Source organism: Equus quagga, chromosome 12 (genome assembly GCF_021613505.1).
Source record: "Equus quagga isolate Etosha38 chromosome 12, UCLA_HA_Equagga_1.0, whole genome shotgun sequence".
Taxonomy (NCBI): domain Eukaryota; kingdom Metazoa; phylum Chordata; class Mammalia; order Perissodactyla; family Equidae; genus Equus; species Equus quagga.
The window spans coordinates 54991889-55016655 of NC_060278.1; positions in this window are offsets into that span (position 1 = coordinate 54991889).

Sequence of the window (24767 nt, forward strand, 5' to 3'; positions counted from 1 at the left end):
GTGATCCAGACAAGACTAGTTTAAGATCTGCCTAGCTGATCCTAGACCAGCTTGTAGAACAAATCATGAATCATGAATAAATAAATGGTTATTTTCTTAAATCAGTAAGTTATGAAATAGTTTGTTTTCAACAGTAGATTCCTGGCACAATACAATGCTATTAAGAAGCACATAAACCTGTAGGTCAGACACAAAGAAATCAATCAATATATTCAGCCAAGTTTTAAAATTTATATTTGACACAAGTATGTAGAATATTTTGTGGGATGATAGATGAAGGATACTAATGTCTAAAATTAGAAATATGACAGTTTTCTCTACTCTTAAAAATTATATGCAGGCAACAAAAGAAAAATAGATAAACTGGACTTAATCAAAGTTAAAATTCATCAAAGGATATTATCAACAGAATGAAAAAACAACCCAGGATATGGGAGAAAATATTTGCAAATCATATATCAGATAAGGGATTAAAATCCAGAATATATAAATATCTCCTATAACTCAACGAAAACGCAAACAACCTGATTAAAAAATGGACAAAGGATTTAAATAGGCATTTCTCCAAAAAGATATACAAATGGCCAATAAGCACATGCAAGGGTGCTCAAAATCACTAATCATCAGAGAAATGCATATCAAAAACACATTGAGATACTACTTCACACCTATTAGGATGGCAATTATAGACAAAACCCAACACACACACACACACACAAAAGCACAAAATAACAAGTATTGGCAAGGATGTGGAAAAATTTGAACCCTTGTGCATTTCTGGTGGGAATGTAAAATGGTGCAGCTCCTGTGGAAAATGGTATGGTGGTTCCTTAAAAAAATAAATATAGAATTGCAACATAATCCAGCATTTTTACTTCTGGGTATATACCCAGAAGAATTGGAAGGAGAGATTTTAACAGATGTTTGTACACTCATCTACATAGCAGCATTATTCACAACAGCCAAAAGGTGGAAACTACTCAAGTGTCCATTGACAGATGAATGGATATATATAAATATATATATACACCTACAAGGAAATATATTATTCAGCCTTAAAAAGAAAACAAGTTCTGACACATGCTATAACATGGGTAAACCTTGAAGACGTTATGCTGAGTAAAATAAGCTAGTCACAAAAGAACAAGTATTGTATGATTCCACTTAAATGAGGTAGGTAGAGTACCTAAATTTATAGAAACAGAAAGTAGAATGGTGGTTTCCAGGGGAGGGAGAGGGTAGAATGGGGAGTCATTATTTAATAAGAATGGAGATTCAGATTGGGACGATGAGAAAGTTCTGGAGATGGATGGTGGTGATGGTTGCACAGGAATGTAAACATAATTAATGCCACTGAACTGTACCCTTAAATATGGCTAATTTTATATTATGTATATGTATAGTTTACCACTATATATATATACACTTTCCAGAAATAAAAAGTATATAATGTTCTCTAGTTCTTTACCTCAAATGATGCTACACAATAATGTATAGTTCTTTGCTATCTATTGCTTGTGAAATTTATCTATCCCAACACATTAGTCCTACACATCAATTCGGAAAATAAGAATCTTATAATTTGATGAATAAATACTGAAAAAATATCAGTTTACTCAGAATTGTATAAAATATTTATTTTCACTGAAGAATAGCTTTATTAACATTTGTGGTCAAATGATAATCCTCCCCCAAATAATAATAATATCTTCTCAAATTCTCTAGTTTCTGGACTAATAGTATGTTAAAATTGATTTTCAAAACATCTAAGAAAAACATCTAAATATCTTCTCTTTCCCTCTTTCCTCTGTATCACTTGGTCACTTCCTGGTGCCAGATTATTTATTCACTTTAATGTGTTATAATAGAAGATAAACTCCATGAGGAAGGGACTTTGTCCATTTTATTTATTCAACTCCACCTTCTGGAAGTGTGCTGAAGATATAGTAGAGTTCCCAACAAAATCATCAAATAAATAATTGAATAAATTTCATTTTCTCTCTTTGGATTCTAAGCAACTGTATTAGTTGATCGTATTTGCCTATTATGTAAAACTTGATAGGGATTTTAACAAGAAACATGTAAGCAATTGCAATTACTGGATGCATTTATGAATTTTTACTATTTAAACTACACATTTATCTAAAATTTTGTTTTCAATAATATTGTCCATTCCTCATATTTGACTGAGTGCTCTCTCAGATAATTTCAAGAAACTCTGTGTAGGTAGCCAGACTCTGGAGAAATCTCCAGAATATGAAGAAATATCCAGAATCTGGAGAAATTGTCTTCTTAGCGTATAATGCTACAGTAACGTTTCAGCCTTACATACTCTTTATTTATTTGTTTCTTCCAATGGTAATTCTATTGGATAATATTGTTACTTCTCTTGATAGAATCTTTAATAACTTAATTATTCCTGTAAATTGATTTGGCTATCTAGAGTTCTGTAACTAGGAGACACATCGGTATGCAAGTCTGCCTTCTCTACTTTCAGTCCTGCAATGTGCACGACTATATCTAATTCATATTAACCTATTTTGTAATTAGTAAAGACTCAACAATTTTTGTTAGGTAAATGGATAGATGAGATATCTTAATTTTTTTCTAGAGAATATCCTGTCCAATCTTTTCTTTGTTATTTAATATATAATTAACCCCTGTTCTGAGAATCTTGTCCTATAGAATAGCAGAAAACACAAGAGCTAATAATACTGATCTATATGTCTTACGCGTACTCAGCGCAGTAAATTCTAAAAAAAACCCAAACTCCTCCAAATAGCGAATAATTATTTTTCAACAATGAGGAGTTCCTATGTTATGTTTATTCACTTATTTTCTTTTATATATAGCTTAAATATTAATTTGTGTAAAACATCCACATCTCTATTATCGGTTAAAGTTCTAAGTAACACAGTTGTTATAAAGTATTTCTTTATTGTCTTCAATTATTTTCAGCTCTGATTTGAAAACCTAGCCAAATCACAAACAGCAGGATTGTTTTGTCTAGTCATAGACTTGCAAACATTCACATTTCATAAAAGTATGCTATTTGTCACAAAAGGAATTACATGTATGAATTATGATTGCTCAGGGCAAAATTTTTACTGTTATTGACAAAAGAACTAAATATGCTTGCCCAGTTGATGGCCAATTAATAGTGTTATCTTTATATACAAAGGATCTATAAAATATAGATAGAATTGATTCAACACAAAGAAAAATACTTATTTTACAAACAAAGTAGAACTTGCCTAGATTTTAATATTAAAATATATATGTATATGGTATTTGCAGAGAACTTCATTAAAATGGAAATTGGATTTTCGTTGAGAGTAGGAAAAAAAGCAATTTTGGGCAAATTCATTGTTGCATATATCTATGATGTGTGTCCGTAGCACAATTTTAGCTATATAATTGGTTTTCTTACAAAAGTCAAAGGCCCCACTTTTTCCTTTAGAACAAAGCAGAAAAGCATACATATATTATTGTGAGTTTTATATGAAAAACAAATAGTGAATTTTGCTTAGTATGTTTATTTCACAATGTTAACTACTGATAAAAATGAACAATGTATTTAAAGCCCAGCAATATAATTTGATTCTATGTTTAGGAGGGACATGCTAAATATATCTGACTTCACAGCATTATAGATAATTATCAATATTTTATAGTAATTTTTTTCACAATTAACTATTTTGACTTGTTTGTTGATCAAACTCAATAATAATTAGACTCAGGTTACCACAGTGAGAAAAATAAAAACTCTAGTCATTTTATGTTCCTTGTTAGCCACAATGAGCATCTAAGATGTATTCAGCCATGCAAAATACTTTTTATATACTGTCACTGAATTTAATGATAATTCTACAGGCAGGATGTGCTATCTCCAGTTTAAAGGTTAAAAATACAAACAAACTAACAGGTTTAGGAATTAAATGATTTTCCTCTAGTAAATACCGCTGATGTGTGAGACTCAAACTACTTACCAGGGATTCAAACATGGTTCCTTAGATCCCCATGTCCTGATGCTTTTTCCAAAATACAAAACTACTGTTAACTTTCTCCATATTTTCTGACAAAACTCTAAAATATAATGGAGCTGTGTTAGCAATATGAATTATCAGACCATTAAAAAAAGTTTAAATTCAATAATTTAAAGAAGATTTTCTGGGAATGGCATGGTAGCATAGTGGTTAAGTTTGCATGCTCCACTTTGGCAGCCCAGGGTTCTCAGGTTTGGATCTGGGACATAGACCTAACACCACATCTAGCCATGCTGTGGTGGTGTCCCACATAAAATAGAGGAAAATTAGCACAGATGTTAGCTCAGGGCCAATCTTCCTCACCAAAAAAAAAAAAAAAAAATTCTGTATCTTTTTGTTAATGTAATTTTTAAAATTTCTCAATAGGTAAAATATAGCCATGGATCAAAATTCAAAAGTTCCAGGGACTATAGGGTTAAAAGTAAATCTTTATGCCCTTGCCACCTATCACACTGTTGCTTTTCTCACAGTCTGCTATTGTTACCAGGTCATTCTGTATGTAACTGGAAATAATTTATTCATATAAAAATATATTTGTTTGTATTTTATTTAAACAAATAATATGACGTATCATAAAAATAGCTAATTTTGTGTAGTTCTCAGAATTTAAATTTCTGTTATTTAGTGCAGTGCATTGGTAAGCGATAAGCTAAATAATGGAGATAACATGGGCTGGCCTGGTGGCACAGCAGTTAAGTTCATGTGCTCTGCTTCAGTGGCCTCGGGTTCTCTGGTTCAGATCCTGGGCATGGACCTACACGCTGCTCCTCAAGCCACTCTGGGGCACGCATCCCACATACGACATAGAGGAAGATGGGCACAGATATCAGCTAAGGGCCAATCTTCCTCAAAATAAATAAAGAAATTATGGAGATACTAAATATTTGGATCCCTGTATGTGGTATTTATTGAGGACATAGTCTATGAAGTGGGACAAACCTGGGTTCAGTTACCAAGACTGTCACTTGCTTAAACATTCTAAATCTCAGGTACTTGATCTGCAAAATCTGAATAAAGCTCTTAGGATTTCTAATAGAATCGAATGAGGTGACAGATCTGAAAAACAGTGATAATGGTGCATTGTAACTATTAACAAATGGCGCCTATTATAAACATCAGTAATGCTGATTACTTTGGTTGATAAAGTGTACTCGACTATTTTTTTAAAAAAAATGTTTTAAGAATTTCACCATAAAACATAAACCCGTTTGTTCATTGAAAATCATTTTTAAAAGATAAAGAATACATTCTTTACATTTTTAAACAAAATTTTTTCTTCAAATAAAAGATAGTTGTTAATTTTTCATATCTTTTTTTAAATAATCATAATTCAGTCTCCTTTCACCTATTTTTAAGGAAAACTAATATATTCCAGATACTATAACATTTTTAATGCAACTGAGCCACTAGATTATTAATATATAATAAAACAGTATTTCTCAATACTTCCTTAGAGATTTGTGCTGCTAGAGATGACTGGGTTCATGTAGGAGCTGGTTTAGCGCAAGTTGAGTGGTTATTCATGCAGAGCTGTATGTATAAAAAGGGACCACCAAGTAATCGTATCCTTTTAGGAGCTGCAAAGAAGACATTCTGTCCCCAGCACCTAGCATAGTAGCCAGAAGGTAGAGATTCCCAATAAATATTTGTGGAATAAATGAATAAATAAACAAATGACATTTAAACCCTGATGTATATGGCTTGAGATCCTGGAATATCTACCATGTCCTGCTTTATTTGTATCAGCAGAAAAAGTCCAAGCTGGAGATCAGAAGAAAGAGTGTACGTTAATAATTATCTGGCCATTACTAGAGTCAAAATCTTTTAAATACAACTTTAAGAGCCAGCCCTGATGGTTTAGAGGTTGAGGTTCGGTGCTCTCACCACTTTGGTAGCCTGGCTTCCCTTCCCCATCACAAGACCACATCACACATCTGTCAGTAACCAAGCTGTGGTGGCGGCTCACATGGAAGATCTAGAAGGACTTACAACAAGGGTGTACATTCGTGCACTGGGGCCTTTGAGAGACGAAAAAAAAAACTTTAAGAATAAAGTGAAAAGATGGAGGAGTTCTGCTTTAAAAATGAAGAAAAATAATCTATAGAATCTTTGGGGTCATTTAGATACTGGCTGTTAGCTGTATTTATTACTGGGACTATAGAAGGCGATAGCATCTGATTTCCACATTGAGACCTAAAAATTACTCTGTTAGTATTTCTCCAATTTCACCAGTGAACATTATATGGCTGGTTGAAACAAACAACGAATATATACATTTTTATATTCCCCTAACCTTTTGATTGAAAATGAGTTAGAGGAATGGTCAACAATGTCACATAGTGTTGACAGGCTAAGCATTCAAACACCAAAATAGACCCACTCCATTTAGGTCCATGGAATTCATGGGCAAGCTTTAGAGTGAGATAGGGATGAAAATAGAAACAAGCAAAGTCAGAACACAGACAATAGAAAAAGTGAGGTCAACCCATTCATTCAAGTTTGACTATGAAAGTGGGGAAAGGGTTAGAATTCCTTTTACACGGTAAAGAGTTTTCATATGATTGTTTGTTTGTTATTATTTTCTTCTTTTTAAATGAAAGATATTTGAGACTTTTAAAGCCCCATTGTCAAGTAGAACAGTTGAGTCCAGGAAGGATGGTGGGGATCTGAGCAGGGCAGATGTTGACCTTACAGAGGAAAGACATTCCATTCGTTGTAAAGCAAGTTGTGTCAGACTCTGCTGGTCAACAAATATTTGTTGAATGTTAATTAGATGTCATAAGTCACATTAGGATAGCTCTGAACAGATAGAATTAACCCTACTCTGGCACCCATCATCTGGGAAAGTGATGACAAGTTTGGTGAGTGCTATTAAGGTATACAGTGTCCCACAAAGCGTGTGATAGGAGAACCCAGCCAATCTGAGCATTCAGGAATGTCCTCCCTGATAAAGTCCCTTTAAAAGGAATCAGTCCTACTCTTTACAGTGAGTAGAAGTTAGCAGGGCAAGGAATTAAGAGTGCAGCTAAGATTTCAGTCATCTTGCAAATCTCTGCAGTTAGAAAGCACATTCAGACCCCTCAGAGGAGACTCTATGGATAAAGAGAGGGGTTTGGAGGGTAAGGTGGCAAGAGGTGACAAGGAGCATTTTGAAGTGATCATTTTGAAAAGTTTTCAGTGTCCAGCTAAGGCAGGGCTTCCTAAGCCATGTGAACTATTTACATGTTATTTAAATGCCCTTATAAAGGATATTAAAGGAATGATGTGATCAGATTGTTACCACAAAAAATTGGGATTCTCTTGCCTGATTTGCATAAACAGCCAATTAATTACGACATCAGCCTTTGGGAAAAGAGATCAGCTTTATTCTGCAAGATCAATCTCCAGGGACACAGATGTGTGCCCCTAGACCTGTCTCCCTGATCCAGGATTTGGGGTGACATTTAAGAGGTTAGGGAGAAAGGGCTGGCACCTGGAAAGGCTGGTGGGACAGGTCTTGATTGGTGGGCTTCAAGCACTTATGGTAAGGCTTTAAATATTTATGACAGGGTTCTAAGCATTTATGATAAGCTTCTAAACTTTTATGATACTGTTCTAAACACTTATGATGAGGTGGGGAAGGAATTTTAACACTGGGATCTTCCTGAATGAGGGACCCCTTGCTTCTGATAAAAGTCCAACTTTCAAGTTCCGGTCTTGTCCCCATCCCCTCCCTGGGGAGGAGGATCTTTGGTTTCATGGTCATTTCAGGTCGAGATTTCTTCTTGTGTGCATGCTCTGGCTACATGACTTAGCACATTTTCTGAAAGTCATTTCTTAATCACTCCGTTGATAAGAGATGAAGTCAGTTGAACTGGTCCTAGAGGGCCTGCGGTTACAAAATGTGTATTCAAAAGTTCACAAAGTAGTGAATTAATGTTAGTGTGAGAAGTGGGAGAGGCAAGAGGAGAAAAACAAATAGGAAGATGATACTACCTAAGTTTAGCCATAAAATGCTGTGAGCCCTTACAAGGTACTAACGACTGGTATAAGCAGAAGTTTTCAGGAAAGATATGTGTGACATTGTGATTTATAAGAAATATGTGTTTGGTCATTCAGATGACCAGAATATATTTCTCATATAGATTTCTCATATAGATTTGGTCTTTGTCCACAGCTCCCAGCTCCCCAAATCCTTGGAATTCCCAATCTTGAGAGGGATAAAGTTGTCTTTTGTATGTTAATAAGGGGACTTTTGGAAAGTACCTGAGGATGTGGGCTGATTGCCAGTGGAGCTAACTATGGGATTAGAGGATTGGAATTTTGAAGTCCCCATTCCTGATTTCCCATGAGGAGAGAACGGGTGGAGATCGAGTTCAATCGGCAGTAGCCAATGATTTAACCAATAGTGCCTATGGTAATGAAGACTCCATAAAAACCCACAAGGAGAGGGTTCCCAGAGCTTCCAAGTTGGTGAACATCTGAAAGTGCTGGGAGAATGGTGTGCCTGAAAAGGGCTTGGAAGCTCTGTGCCCTTGTCCCACACCTTGCCCTATGCATTGCTTCTATCTGGCAGTTCCTGAGTTAGACCCTTTTATAATAAACCAGTGATTTAATAAGTAAAGTGTTTCTGAGTTCTGTGAGCTGTTCTCTAGCAAATTAATCAAACCCAAGGAGGAGGTCATGGGAACCTGATTTATAGCCAGTTGGTCAGAAGTACAAGTAACAACCTGGGGTTGCAACTGGCATCTGAAGTGAGGGTGATTGGGGGCAATTTTGAAGGATGGAACTCAACCTGCAAAATCTGATTCTATCTTTAGGTAGAGAGTCTCAGAATTGAGTTGAATACTTGGAAACCCTGCTGGTGTCCAGAGAATTTGTTGTTAGTGTGGGGACCCCACCCTCAATGTTGAAAACTCGGTGCTCAGAACTCCAAAAGACTAGAAAATTAAAATTAAGAGTGATTTAAAAGACAAAGTGAGAGCTCTGTGTAAGTGGCTGTGTCTTTTAACTTACATGCTTCCACATGTTCCAGGAAGACAGCAAAACACTCTAGTTCATCACATAATAATAGGATGTGGAAGAATTTATCTTGGAGAGCCAACTTGCACTCTGGTTTACTTTGACCCAATTCATTCAATAGTTCTTTTTGGAAAGCAATCATCTGGATTTTTTTGATTGGGGATGAATACCTAATAGCCAGATTTATGAAATAAGGTAGAATGTAGTGAGAGGGTTGATCCTTCCATATACTGATTTCTGATTGCTGGAATCTTCCATTTAAATCCTAGGTCTCATTCCTACCAGCCACCGTATCGCACATTTCCAAAGCACAAGTCTCTCCTGGGTTCTGCAAGCAAATGGGGGTTCCTCTTCTGCTACTTCAGACTCCAGAAACATGAGTAGCTGAATTTCCCTCTATTCTACGCTCTACGCCTCCATCTGCTCTGCCTTCTCAAGTGTGATAGGAAGACTCTTAAAGGCTTGTCGAACATCTGTTCTATGTAGTAGTTAAGTTTGTGCGCTCCACTTGGCAGCCCTGGGTTCACAGGTTCAGATCCCAGGCACAGACATAGCATCTCTCGTCAAGCCATGCTATGGCAGCATCTCACATAAAATGGAGGAAGATGTGCACATATGTTAGCTCAGGGCCAATCTTCCTCACAAATAAATAAATAAAAAATAGTAAGGTTTTCTAAAGGTTATCTTTGTAAATATCCTTAATCAGATTGAATACGTTCTATTTCTAGTTTGCTATGAACTTTTTGTTTGTTTCTTGTAACTTGAGTGGGTATTAAGTTTTATCAAATCCCTTTTCCTTCACATTTTAGGAATATCATATGATTTTTCCCCCTCTTTACTGTGTTAATCTTATGAATTACTTTGATTGAATTTTAATAATTACACCAACCATACATTCTAGGAATACGTAAATATGGTTGCAATGTATTACACTTTAATATATTACTTAATTTGCTTTGCTTAATATTTATTTAGAATCTTTGGATCAATGTTTATGAGAGGTTGTTTTATGAATTACTATTCTTATTGTGACTATTTCAATTTTGGGAGAGAGGTTATGTTGACTTAACAAGAAATAATTTAAATGTCATCTCTCCTTTTCTATTCTCCAGAAGATTATGTGTGAGATTGGAGTTATTTTTCCTTAAATATTGGGAACAAATTAATAATGAAATCATCTGAGTCTGAGCTTTCTACGGGGGAAGTATTTTCTATTGCTTTTAATTTAGGATGTAACAACTACTCAGGTATTGTATTTCTTGTGTCAGTTTTAATATATTTTGCTATTCAAAATTTCGAATTTAGAGATGTAAGGTTCTTGGGGCCAGCCCAGTGGTGTAGTGGTTAAGGTCACATGCTCCACTTTGACAGCCTGAGTTTCATGGGTTCAGATCCCAGGTGCAGACCTACACACCACTCACCAAGCCATGCTGTGGAGGCATCCCACATACAAAAAATAGAGAAAGATTGGCACAGATGTTAGCTCAGGGACAATGTTCTTCATCAAAAAAAAAAAAAAGGTGTGACGTTCTTTATAATATCCTTTTATTTTTACTGCCTGTGGGATCTATAATGTTATTACAATTTTCATCTTTGCATTGATTATACTTACATCTTTTTCTTCCTGATCTTTCTATGGATTTAAAATTTTCATAATCTTTACAAAAATTTGTCTTCTGGCTATATCGATCCTCTTGTTTACATTTATTTTCTATTTTATTAATTTTTTTCCTTTTAAAAATCATTTCAATCCTTTCACGTTTGGGGGGTTAATTTTCATTTCCTTTTCTTATTTCTCTGTCTGTAAGCTTAGATCAGTGATTTTTTAGCTTTTCGTCTTTTCTGTAATATGCATTACAAGATTTTGGATTTTCTCTAGACACTTTTTGGCTGTATTTTCAAATGTTTAATATGATCTTTCATTCTTAATATTTATTCTTTAATATATCATTTCAAAAAAATTTACTTTAGGCTATTTCTTCACCCCTAGGTTATTTTGAGTGTATTATTCATGTTCCCATTTGGGATATTGCTAACTTTCTTTTAAAATTAATTTCTAGTTTGATTTCACTCTGCTCAGAAACCTTACTCTATATTATTTCAGTTCTTTAAAATGTGAGATTCATGCTATGCCGGATAATTTGGTTAATTGTAATAAATATTGCCTAAGGATGTGAAAATCTTGTTCAGTCTGTGATTGTTTGGTGTAGTGTTCTTTGTATGCAATTTGGAAGAAGTTGCTGAAAGCTTTTCCAAACTTCTCCAACCTTTCTGTTATTTTGCTGCTTGTTCTATCAGTTACTGATATAGATGATTTTTAATATAATCCTTTACGAATGAGGCTGTGTCAATTTCTCCTTTTTTAAATTATTGTTTTGTATTTGTTTGAGACTGTAAGTTTATCCAATTTAGAGGTATTTTATCTTCCTAGTGGATTGACTCTTTTATTATTACAAAATATTTTCCTTTACTGCTAGTAATGAACTTGCCTTAATGTCAACTTTGTCTCACATTAATATAACTTTAACAGTTTTCTTGTGTTTTGTGTTTTCATGGTATTTCTTTTACTATCCTTTTAGTTTCAGCCTTTCTGTATTTTCATATTGAAAGTATATACCCTATAAGCAACATATAGTTGTCTTAATTTATTTTTATATACTTTCTAACAATCTTTGTCTTTTAATTGGAGTATGTAGTCTGATTATATTCAATAAAAGTATATATATTGATCAATTTTGCATTCCTAATTTTTTCTATTTGCTACACTTCTTATAGTTTCTGTTTCCATTTCTAGTTTCTATTTTTCTTCTATTACTATATTCTATTTCCTTCTCAACCTTGCATTATTTTCAATTAATTAACATATATGTAAACATATGTTTTTCAATAATTTCTCTTCCCTACTAGCTTGAATTTTTGGTTTCAAGAAGCACTGCAATATGGCATCAGTTCTGGAAAGTTTTCTTGCATTTTTTTCACCTACTGTTGTTTCTATCCAATTCTTTTTCTTTTATACTTTTACAATTCCAATCATATATATGGTTGTGATTTTCCATATTCCACATAGATCTGATGCTTGTTTCTCCATTTTCAATTTTTTTCCATTTATACATGACAGTTTCTTCTCACCTATTTGCCAATTTATTACATTTCTCTTTAGCTGTGTCTAATCTGGTGTTATATTGATCTACTGGATTTTAAACATAATTACTACTTTTGATTCTTTCATATGGCTTCCAAGTTTCTTCCTAAGTTCTTGATTTTATTCTCTATTTCTTGAACAGTTTAATCAAAGCTGTTTTAAACACTGAATATAACTCAAATATCTAAATTTCATGTGAGTTTCTATTGTCTGTTTTTCCATTTTTGATCAATTTATGCCTTTTTAATAGTCTGATTATTTTGATTGGGCATGCAGGGTGTAACATGATTGATACAATGTATAAAACCTTTAGAGGTCACTTTAAGCACTGGATGAGATTATCTTCCTCCAGCTCAAGTTTTCTTCTGATTTTAGCAAACAATTGAGTAGACACAGGTATCCTTGATCGAATATCAGAATGAGTTTATTTGAAACTTGGTTTTGGTTTTAGGGTAAGTTGGCCTATTTTGCTTTCACTCTTCCTCCAATGTGCAGTCTTTTAGGGTCCAATAAGAATCCTGTGGTGTTTAACAGGTTCCCTGTTCCTTGGGGAGTCCTGAACTCCAGTTTTGAAGTTCACATAAACCTATAGAACTATGCTAAACTTTGCTCGACTTCTTAGACTCACTTCAGTCATCTTAGAATTAATAAACACTGATGACAAACTAAGACTAAATCATTTCCTCATCTCAGTGTCTTTCCTTTCTCTTTTGAATATTGGCCTTTGACATTCTTTGGTAGTTCACTGATAACTATAAACAACAATGTTCTTGCTTTTCCCAGTTTTTCTAATTTTATTGGTGAGTGGACTCCTCATGCAATGTTGTCCACTGTAAACAGAACAGAAATTCTTCTGTATTACTATTGCCTGTATAAATTGTAGGTAATCTTCTTACAGATGTCTTTATTGTTGAAACCATAGAGCTTTACTTTTAGTTTTTATTCAAATTAAACGTAATTTCTTTCAATAGGAAATGTAAATCTATTTTAATTTGTTGGCAAAGGATGTATATTATTTGTACATCACAATTTTTGTTTTGTGCATTTCTATGCTTTATTGATTTTTATTTTCTCTTTTATATGGTATGTTCAATGATGGACTTTTTTGTAATCTAATGATTTGGGAAGTATTCAATGTGCCGTCCACGTTTTATTTTATTTACATTTAATGACAGTACAACCTAAAAACACACTTGAAATTGATTAGCAGTGCCAAGAGAAAAGTGCAAACGGATTGGTAAAATGAAAGTTTAAGGATTTTTTTTACTAGTTGCTATTATATTTCTCCAGTAATTTGGAAATCATATTTTCTATATTTATTTCAAATAGTAGATGTATGATTTAATTATTGTACCTACCTAATTTTCTAATTTCAAAGAAAAGACTATATATTGGTACTCACTCATGTATTTTCAAAACATATATACTTTCATTTTCTATGCCCTTCTAAAGCTCTTTTAGTTATTGGCAATATGTGAGGCTTGATAACCAGAATTTTAGCATTAAATCTTTTTTGGGTTCATTTTGTTGATTTAAAAGTTATTTAAGGCTTTTCTATTTTGCTTTGTCTCTATACTAACAGCATATATTCAGATATACTACAACGTTTACCTCTTTTCAGTGCCTATTTTGTGTCCTTCTATACTGTAATTTTCCGTTCTAGAATTCTTTACTGTTGCCTATTCTTAGAAGTGTATAGATTAAATCTTTAATTATTTTACGTGGATGCCATGTTTCCTTAATTATTGCAGCTATGATTATATACTTCTGTTGTTTTACATATGAATGACATATAGCTGAGTTTAAAAGCTGTGGGCATTGCACTCTACACATTATTTTGTAGGGTTTAATATTTGGAGGTAAGTTGCGAAGTATTTCACTTTTAAAATTCTTCAGTAATCCTTTTTCCGTGAATGAATGCTTGAATGATTTTGTTCTATTTTAATTTCAATGCTTTTAATCTCTAACAAAGAGAATCCCTTTTGTCAGATGTAAATTTGAAAATTATAGCAATTAATTTTGATAGCTATTCTCCTGAGAGTTGGATGTACCCTTTATTTTTACTGTATCTTCTGTAAATATGTTTGAAATAATGATAGACCTAGCCAGAGGAATTGAGGAAACAGAACTTAATGCTGAAAATAAAGTTCTCCCTCAACAAAAGGCAGCGGGAGTCCCAGAGAATCTCTCTCCTTTATGGTGAATTCCTACTTTTATGGGGTTTCATCCTGAGGGTAATGGCAGATTCTCTCTCTAATTTTTGTTGTTGTCACTAATCTTAGAACCCATTCATATGTAAGTCTTTTTAAAATTAATTCCATAGTGTCTCTTGGGTTTTATGCAAATAAGACTATTACTGCCCTGCTTTGCTATCTCGAATTACTAAAGCAGCATCCTTTTCTTATACTGTTATCCTAACTTCACTTATTCTGCTAACATTTAATATACTATCTAATTTGATATGTGTAAAATGTTATAAAATATAATATATTTTTAAATAAATTTATAATGCTGTGTGTGTATGTGTGAGTATATGCGTTATTTTTCATTGGTAAAGACATTGCATTTTCTTTTTAAAATACATCTCTATCTTTTATTTTGCTGCATTATTTATTAGACATATACATGGACTCTGATGTTTGTGGTAGACAGACTCTAAGTTTGCCCTCAATTATTTCTGCCTACTTGCACTCTGTTATCTGTTCTGCCCTTAGCATTGGCTAGACTTATTGGTTCACTTGTAACAAATAAAATATGGCAGAACTTATGGGATGTCATGCTGAAATTAAGTTATAAAAAGATGGCGGCCCCTGTCTTTGGTGTTCTCTCTTCTTTGCCTTCCATTGTCCTGGGGAAGCCGTTTCCATGTCATTAAGGAACCTCATGGAGATGCCCACATGATGAGAAACCAAAGCTGCCAATAATCACATAAGTGAACTGCAAGGCAGAATCTCACTCTCAGTCAAGGCTTCAGCAAAGATCGCAGCCTTGATTGACAGCTTGCCTGCAACCTCATGAGAAACCTTGAACCAAAGATGTATAGCTAAATTTTGTCTGATTTCCTGTACCACAGAAACTGTGAACTACAAAATGCTGGGTTTTTGACCTGTTAAATTTTGGAGTAATTTGTTCCACAACAGTAGATAATAAATACAGTGTTTTTCCTATGTATATTGTTATTCTCCCCCACTAAATCATAATTATGGCCCCACATGCTGGAGTGGAGGAACCTATTATAATAAAATAATTATTTATTTAATCATTCCTAAAGGCTCCTGCCAATGAAAATTGTATGTTCTTTTCTTTAACAAAATGACAATTTCGAGAATGAGTTCCACAGAAGAGCAGAGGCACAAGTGACATCTTTGTAGTCAAAGTAATTATCCGAATTAATTATGTCAATAGATAATGTCCTATATCATACCCGTACCAACCTGAATTCTGACCAATCTATTGAGTTGACTTTCTTTCTCCTTCATTTTCCTTGGTTGTCCTTTACCATTTTAAATCACCACATGTTATTTTTGTTGCTGTTGCTATTCTATTTCATAGAAATTCACCAGGAGGTAGGCTTTATTCACATGAAGCTGAGAACTATATTCGGGTCAGTTATATAACATTCATGCATCACTTAACGTCAGGGCTATATTCTGAGTAATGCATAGTTGGGCTGTTTCATCATTGTTCAAACATCATAGAGTGTACTTACACAAACCTAGATGGTATAGCCTACTACGATACACCTAGACAATATGGTACCAATCTTATGAGTCCACCATCGTATATACAGTCCACCATTGATTGAAATGTAGTTATGCAGCACATGGCTGCATTCTTAATTTCCTTTTATTACAGTTTTTAAAACAATAAAATTGCTGCAATAATATATTTCAGATTATAGTTTCTTTTGTGTGAATTACATTTTTACATGTTGCTTTGGGGACTGAGTACATAGACAGTGACTAAATCAGTCTCTTTTGGGGAGCTACACTTATCCTATGAAGTCATTAAGAAGAATATTGTATAATGCCAAAGCAAATAAATACTAAGTGATTTAGTGTGATTCTGTGTTTCCAAATTTACTTTCATAAATATTCCTCTCTCCTAAACTGCCCTTGACAAACAGAATATTTTTTGTGTTAACACTGTTGCTTTCAAGCGGCTCAGAAGACTATCATGATAACAGCTTTCAAAAATGTCATAAAATCTTGAAACAAGATGTCAGATAAGAAGCTCATGAAGTGAAAAGGTCAGGATTCTAAAGACTGCTGGAGACTATGTGATATATGTTGTTATGTTGAGTGAAAATAATCCTTTTTGCTTTTAAACTAATTTAAAAATACTTATATAGATTAATCATTTTCAATTTCATTTGAACTACAGCAAGTTAAACTCGACGATACAAATCAAGGTTCTAACCACAGAATTTTACAAAGAAAGCAGGTCCTAATTTATGTGTAATCTCAGAGCTTCCAAGATCTGTTGTATTCTTTAAAAAATCATAAAAAATGTTTCGGCACAAGAATTGCCTTTAAATATTGGTAAAAACCATAGTATTGTGACTTATCCACTTGTAGGTCACTGTTGCAGAATAGACTAGTGTTTTCATGTGCAAAATGAAGTCATAACACATATGAGCATAAGATATTCCCAAAGATCCCCCTTCTCACTACATACTAAGTGAAGATACGCTGTCAGTGACGAGCTAACTGTGGCAGTTTACCTAAAGTCATCAACATACTCAGTTCTGGGCAGAGATGTTTCTGGGAGATCTCTTTATGGCCACCACACGTAACTGTTATTTGTAAAGTATGCAGTAACAGAGGAAGTATAGCTGAGCTTGAGTCTTTGTTGACTTTAAAGTATTAGGTTGGAGATCACGACATCAGGGCACAGCATACTACATATTTTGTTCAAAGGCACACACCTGGGATTGTTGAAACCGTGGTCATTGTTTCATGAAATGTAGTCCAAAGACCTATCATAATGTCTTGAGTAATATCTTGAAATAAGAGTATGACCACTTTTGTCATTTTTTAAAATTACAAAATAGATGAACTATGTTTCCAATTCTGATGAAAGAAGCATAATAAGGCCGCATTAGCAAATGGAAACCCAATTAACCAAATACATGTAACATCTGAATAATTACTTCTAATATTAAAATAATTATTATATAATTACATAGCTTCAAATGGACTAAACTGCGTTTTATGAAGCCCATCAATAAGCAAATGTCATAACATCTTCCCACATATAAATAAAACCGTGTGCAACATTTTCATTTTATTTATAGACAGCTATATGTTAGTATTTTATTTTAACGGCATCCATCATAGTTTATAGAACTAGCTTTTTTTGTCAACAGATGAAATCTCTAATGAGTTATGATCAGAAAAAAGAATACAGATGTACTGTACGTCAAATTTGCGGTTCCTCATTAGGACGGCAGCTGCTTGGCTGACAGTTTGAGTGATGTTTTAGTGTTTATTCTAGATAGCTTCTATAATTTATGGAAGTTTTGGTTGGAGCTTCCCAGATTCTTCTTTTGTTTACTTTTCAAAGAAGCAAGATAAAATAACTTTGGATGAATTGCCTATTATATTATTAAAGTGACTATATAACGAAATACTATAAGTTGCATGCTATAAAAGCACCCCAAAAATGAAACACAAAAATTATATTTTGATATATAAATATATTATGATTTCTGAAAATCTGTATGAAGAACTATGTAACACTTCATAAAGAATATTAAGAGGACCTATACATCTTAACTATCTTAAAAAAAGAGCATATTGGTGAATGAAAGGCACAAATTCCCTCTCAATACACTGACACAATTAATAGAATTCAAGTAAATACCCAAGTAAGATTTATGTGAGGAGATGGAAAGTTTTTGGATTAATCCAATTTTGGGAGGAAAGAAAAAATGCAGTAACAGCCTAGAAATATTTAGAATATAGAAGAATATACTACAGAATAATTTGTCTTAAAATATTATTAAGCTACCACAAAAATTTTTGTTACTGGTGCAGAAATGAGCATACCTATTAAGAAAAAATATAAAATGCAGGCAGTGTTAATATATACAAAATGTGTGTGATACAGATAGTTTTGAATGAGAAAATGACACTTCCACATGTTAAATCTAAATTAATTCCTGATGCATTAAAGAGTTAAGTTTTTTAAAAAGTCCTTCATGGAATAACAGGAAAACATGGGTGAAGTTTTGTTTGCATTGATTGGTTGAACATCAAAAACAATTGGAACAAGTGACTGACCAGGAAGGCCTCAACATTCTCCTCAGCCTGACTTCAATCTAGACAGGCTCCTTCTGACTCTGGTCCCCTGACCTCTCTGTTCTTAGAGCATTTACTTTAAGAAAACTTGTCATTGTAAATCCTTTCTCTGTGCCTCTGAGACGTAAATCTTTTTAAAAGCCTCTTGCCTCTTTTACAACCCAGGAATGTCTTTCTCAAGGACTTGGGCACCATCCCTTTAAAATGTAATCATCAAGAAAGATAGCACCTCCATCTCCCAGTTTCTGTGGGGTAGTTTACTTTTTGGGCAGTAATGTCAATCAACAAACACAGGTGAAGTGAGATCTCCTCGTCCCAGCTCTTAAAACCCTGCCACTTTTTGGTTTTGTTTCAGCAAGAGTTGAGTTCAGACTCATTTCTGTGAACTGTCCCCTACTGCGAAGTCTTAAATAAAGTCTTCCTTGCCGGTTTAACTTGGTCTGGTTCAATTTTTGGGTTGACACAAGCCTTCAGACCAAACCCAGGGGCTTCTTGTAATAATTGTAAAATTGCAGGACAGTTAGAAGCTCAATTGTATCACATACCTCAAAACACACACTCAAGGCCAAGGACATCGGAGTTGGGTACAGATGTGCAGTAGAACAGTTACATCGTATTTCCACCAGAGAGATGGAACATCTGTAAATTACCTCAGGGGCCCTGATAATAATAAAATATAGTGAAATAATTTGAAAGATAAATTTTGAGCACATTTGAGCAAAGGTAATTTATTACCTTTGTTTTAAATATAATTTACTTAGTTGACATATATTATACATTACATACATTTTGTGTATATATATGTATTACAGTGCTTTAGAATATATTTCAAAATGGGGCAACTCTCTGTGTTCAGGAAGAAAAAGACATACTGAAAAAAAAGCACTTCCTGGAGTAGCAGAGAACTCAAGTAGCCTGGGTATTGATGCCACTCTGATCATTTCTTCAAAAGATTATTACCCAAAACTCATTTGTGTTCTTCCAACATGGCATACAATTTAAATCACAAATTTGCTTGTTCTGGGGGGAAAAATCCAAAGGAACCTGGATAGAAGTCATGTCAATGTTTCTGTGTGTGGTTGTGTATGTGTGTGTTGTGTATATCTGTGTGCACATGCGTTAGTGCAAGTGTATGTCTGTATATTCATGAATTGTGTCCCTCGTCTCTATCTTTAGTTGACTTGCTCGCCCTTTATATGAGTAACAAGAACCTGCCTGTGGCATAGGAAAGGATGTAGATTTTTCTTATTTGTGTAAGGTTGGATTCTCTCCAAAGGTAATTTGTCATTTCCACCGTATTGTCCTAATTAACTTGGGATTTCTGGTATCTTCCAATGGGCAAAAGAAAAGTTCATGAAATGTTACATGAGATGAGACCAGGTGTGGCATTTCAGGAAACTGAATGGTCCAATTTTTCGAGGTGGTCATGTCTAGATTCACATGTTTGTCCCAGAGTGTGATGTAAGGAAAAAATATATTAATAGGAAAGAGAACTTTGCATGGTAGAAATAGATTTGAATAATAACGCAGGTGACCTGAAATTTCACCTATTTGGCTAGCCCCCTGTGGGATTTGAATGGCAGATCTATATAAGCTGCTGCCTAGCTAAAGAAATTTTCAAAGAAAGTTGAAACAGATGGAGGATGAGGGAATGTAATGTATTCATTGATTAAACAAGTTGGGTGGGTGACTGTGTAATAAGGAACATGGATTGGGTATATATAAGTCCATTATAACAAAAATAGTTTTAAAAACCCAAACAAAGAAACTACACTCTATTTCGTATATGTCTTAATTATGCACCAAGTTTAACACATGACTGGCAGAATTTTTATGAGAAGGATTTTAATTGTCCAATGCATTAACAAATCAGACTTCGTTCCTAAAAATATAACAGTAATTCTTTTTTTTAATTATTTTTTTTTTGAGGAAGATTAGCCCTGAGCTAACATCTGCTGCCAATCCTCTTCTTTTTGCTGAGGAAGACTGGCCCTGAACTAACATATATGCCCATCTTCCTCTACCTTATATGTGGGACGCCTATGACAGCACAGCTTGCCAAGCAGTGCCATGTCCGTGCCTGGGATCTGAACCAGCGAACCCTGGGCGGCTGAAGTAGAACGTGTGAACTTAACTGCTGCAACACCAAGCCGGCCCTAATAACAGTAATTATTGAGTACATTTCTTTCAGAATATTTGTCAAACAGGCATTGATAAGTAGTCATAGCAGCATGTTAGAATCTTAATTACAAAATTCCTAGCATTCTTAGGGCTGGCGCAGTGGCATAGTGGTTAAGTTCATGTGCTCCACTTTGGAAGCCCGGGTTCTTGCTTTTAAATCCCAGGTATAGACCCATACCACTTGTCAGCCTTGCTGTGGTGGTGACCCATATACAAAATAAGGGAAGATTGGCACAGCTGTTAGCTCAGGACAAATCTTCCTCAGGAAAAGAAAAATCATAGCATTCCTGCTATTTGTTAACAGCCATGATGAATTCCTATGTGAATAAATGCCTATGAATATACTTTTATAAAGTATTACAATAGTGTTTTTTAAATTTCTTTAACTTTGTACATCTTACCCTTTCAGGACTAAGATCACTTGGATCATTAATAGTTTTACAGACAATAGAAGCAGATAAATTTCTATATAATGGTATTGAAATATTGACCCATCATAATTCATTCCAGGAAATGACGAATCCATGTGGAACAAACGTGATAAATTGTTAAATTTTAAAATTCATATTGCGTCTTTCCTGCAACCAAATTTCCATGCTGATTCAGGATGTTTTGCTTTGTTTGGTTGAATCACTACATTTTCAGTTTGTTAATAAACACAAACTTAAACAAAGCCAGACGCTCACATTAGTCTGAAAATGCTAACTCTCCCTGGAGACGTTCCTTCTCGTTGTAAAATGGTGGATATATTTCATCATTTAATTTATTCTCAAGTTCAAGCCATTTCAGGAACTTTCTTTTTAAATGACACTTAGGCAAATTAAACTTTTGAGAAAAATATATTGGATTTTCTTTTGGAAAAAGTAACCCAGAACAATCTGAAAAAAAATTTAAGGAAATGCAAAGAAGGGTAGAGGAAAATTATAATATAGACAACCATCATCAATTCAATGTCTTATCTCTACTTAGTTTTTAAATTTTTATATGACCATAGTGATCAAGATGTTCACTACTTTGTTAGTATTAAAGCACTCATATGCTTTCATTTTTATTTTTATTCATATGACAAAGCTTTTTCCTTTATCATTAATACACAACTTAAAGTAGTCTTCTATACATAATCCAGAATAGGCATATATATTACATACACACGTAATTTGCCAAAATTCCTCTAATTACCTTGCCATTGTCAAATCTATGGCTTAAATCCTTTGTTTTCTTTAAAGTGGGAGAAGAAAGTTACATCCAGTCTCAGATGTCTGGCTGGGCAGAGAAAGTTATTTCTTTTCTTTTGCAAATATAGCATCTTGAATTAAAAACAAAGAAATAATCATCATAATTACCTAACCAGAGCAAGGTTGCAGGGACTGCTTTGTTAGGGTATACATCTTCAGGTACCACCATTTTTATTTATGTCTAGGCATTGTCTTGAAACTGTAATTTAATTTACAGCATCTCCAGTATAGAGAATATGAAAATGTGTTCAAAATACATGTGTATAATTACCATTTAAAAAAAGAATAAATGGGTGATAAAGAATTGTAGTGGGAAAAGAGTAAGATATTTTGGAGTCAGTGAGAAATGTCCCAATGACGTAATAATTTTCACATTATGATATTAACTTATTCTGTTTATATAAGCAATCTGCTTTTAATAAGCCAGGCATATAATCCGAAGTCTGTGTACTGTGACACTCTAAATATACCAAATAATAACTAACATTTACTTTTGAAGAGTTTCAATTGTGCTTTACTCAATTGTCACATTTTTAGATTCAATTCAGTTCTATATATTTGAATATGAAATGTCATGGACAAAATTATGGAAAAGAATATGGGTAGTAGAGGTAGAGAAAAAGATTTAAACGTCAGATGAAAGTACTTTGCTTCAGTTTTAAATGCATAGGATCCCAGGGGAAATATTTTCTGCTATAAATATTTAGAAAACGATACTCCCCAAATACATCGCATTATAGAAATGCTAATTTTTTCTGGGATAATATATTATTTCCTAGTGTCCTCAGCAACCCAATTTTTCCTAAAGATGTATCTGAAAAATGTACTATGTTTTAAGCATAAAATAGTTATTATAGTTAATATAGTTATGTAGTTATAACATTTATAATTTACTAGTTATAACTCATAATTTGCTAGTTATAACATACTAGTTATAACTCACTAGATACTTAGTCACTCATAATTTCATGGTGTTTTGTTTGTTTGTTTTGGTGAGAAAGATTAGCCCTGAGCTAACATCTATTGCCAATCTTCCTCTTTTTGCTTGAGGAAGAGTGTCCTTGGGCTAACATCTGTCCCAATATTCCTCCACTTTGCATGTGGGTCACCACCACAGCATGGCTTGATGAATGGTGTAGGTCCATGCCTGGGATCTGAGCCCACAAACCCTGGGTCACAGAAGCAGAGTACATGAACTCAACTACTGCACCACCAAGCTGGCCCCCATAATTTCATGTTTTTGCTTTCTGTTAATTTATTTCACTTTATTCCTTGAGTATATTTGTTGTTCTTATAATTATGAAAAATCAGAGATGTTAATAAGTGTTACTTATTTTTCCCCAAGATAATTTATCATTGATGCTTTTTCTGAAGCCCCTTGGAATCGTTCTAGAGAATTTACTTGCAGCCAAGTAGCAGCAGATAAAATGGTCTTCCTAAAAGAAAGAAAGCAAAGCAGTAGAAAACAAAATGTCCTTAGAATCTACTAGTAGCCACAAACCAAATTTGGGCTCTCTGTTCTCATTGTTATTATCGCCGTCTTCAATTCCAGTTGTTACATAGCCATTTACCATTTCTATAACCATATTCAAAGAGACTAGATTTTCTGTAACATATGTTGATATGAATATATTGCAAAATTAGGGAATATAAGAACAAGAATTTTGGCCAATAGTTTATTACTAATTCAGTCACTATAATGAGATACTGTCCCATAATACATGCATGTATTAATAATTAATTTTCTTGTTCACATATTTTATGGGGTAGAGACAAAATTGCCCAAGTCACTACCAATGCAGATACCCAAAATGCCAAACAAGTATTTGTGCCACAGAGTACTGTTAATATGTTTAATTAATAGAAATATTATTTTGTTCATATGGAAACCTTAAGTTGAAAGTTCCCATTAAAAAATAAAAATCTGGGACCATCCCGGTGGCATAGTGGTATTCACATGCTTCACTTCAGTGGCCCAGAGTTTGCAGGTTTGGATCCCAGGCACGGACCTAGCACCACTGAGCAAGCTATGCTGTAGCAGCGTCCCAGATAAAATAGAGGAAGATTGGCACAGATGTTAGCTCAGGGCTAGTCTTCTTCACACACACACACAACACTTCAGGAAGCACCATAGGGAAGGAATTTCTTGCACCTGCAATGCATCATGCTTTACTCCTTCAAATGATTGGTGTTGGAGGCGTATTCCTTCCATAGTAAACTTCCGGGCATTTGTTGAACTCCATGTTAATGCAGGCTGAACGCTGGAAGCAGACAGGATTTTCCTTTTAACTTGGCCTCCACTGAACTGGCATATCTTCTCTGCATAGATGCTTCTTTTGTCTCCTTTCTTGTACTCACCTCTGAACATCCTGCCTCCTACATCACCACTTAGAGGCTGTCTCTCTGGTCAGCCCTCTGAACAAGGTGTAAGAACTACAGGAGGGGGAGCACTGAAAAAAACAGAGTTGTGGATGGCACCTTTCTGGAGGAGTTTCATCCCCTCTTCCTGTTAACACACTATCGAAATTCTTCATCTTCCTTTGCCTCCCTTGAACCAGATAATCAAGTCATTTCCTGGTGGTTTCTCCAATACCCTTTTAAACACATTTCTCTGCTTGAGTTTCACCAAAATACTTTTTGCATGATGACTTCCTAAACATTTCACCTTAATATAAATAAATAGAACTTACAGGAGAGAAGACAAGATATATTAAAATCCCAGATTACCTTTTTACTTTTAAAGAAGAGGGCAAAGTACATAGGGATAAGTCAAGTGCAGAGTTAGGTGACTAAGAAAATCAAAGAGAAGGTATAATTTTATATCATTTTAATTGAAAATGTTCTAGATTATTGTGGATTG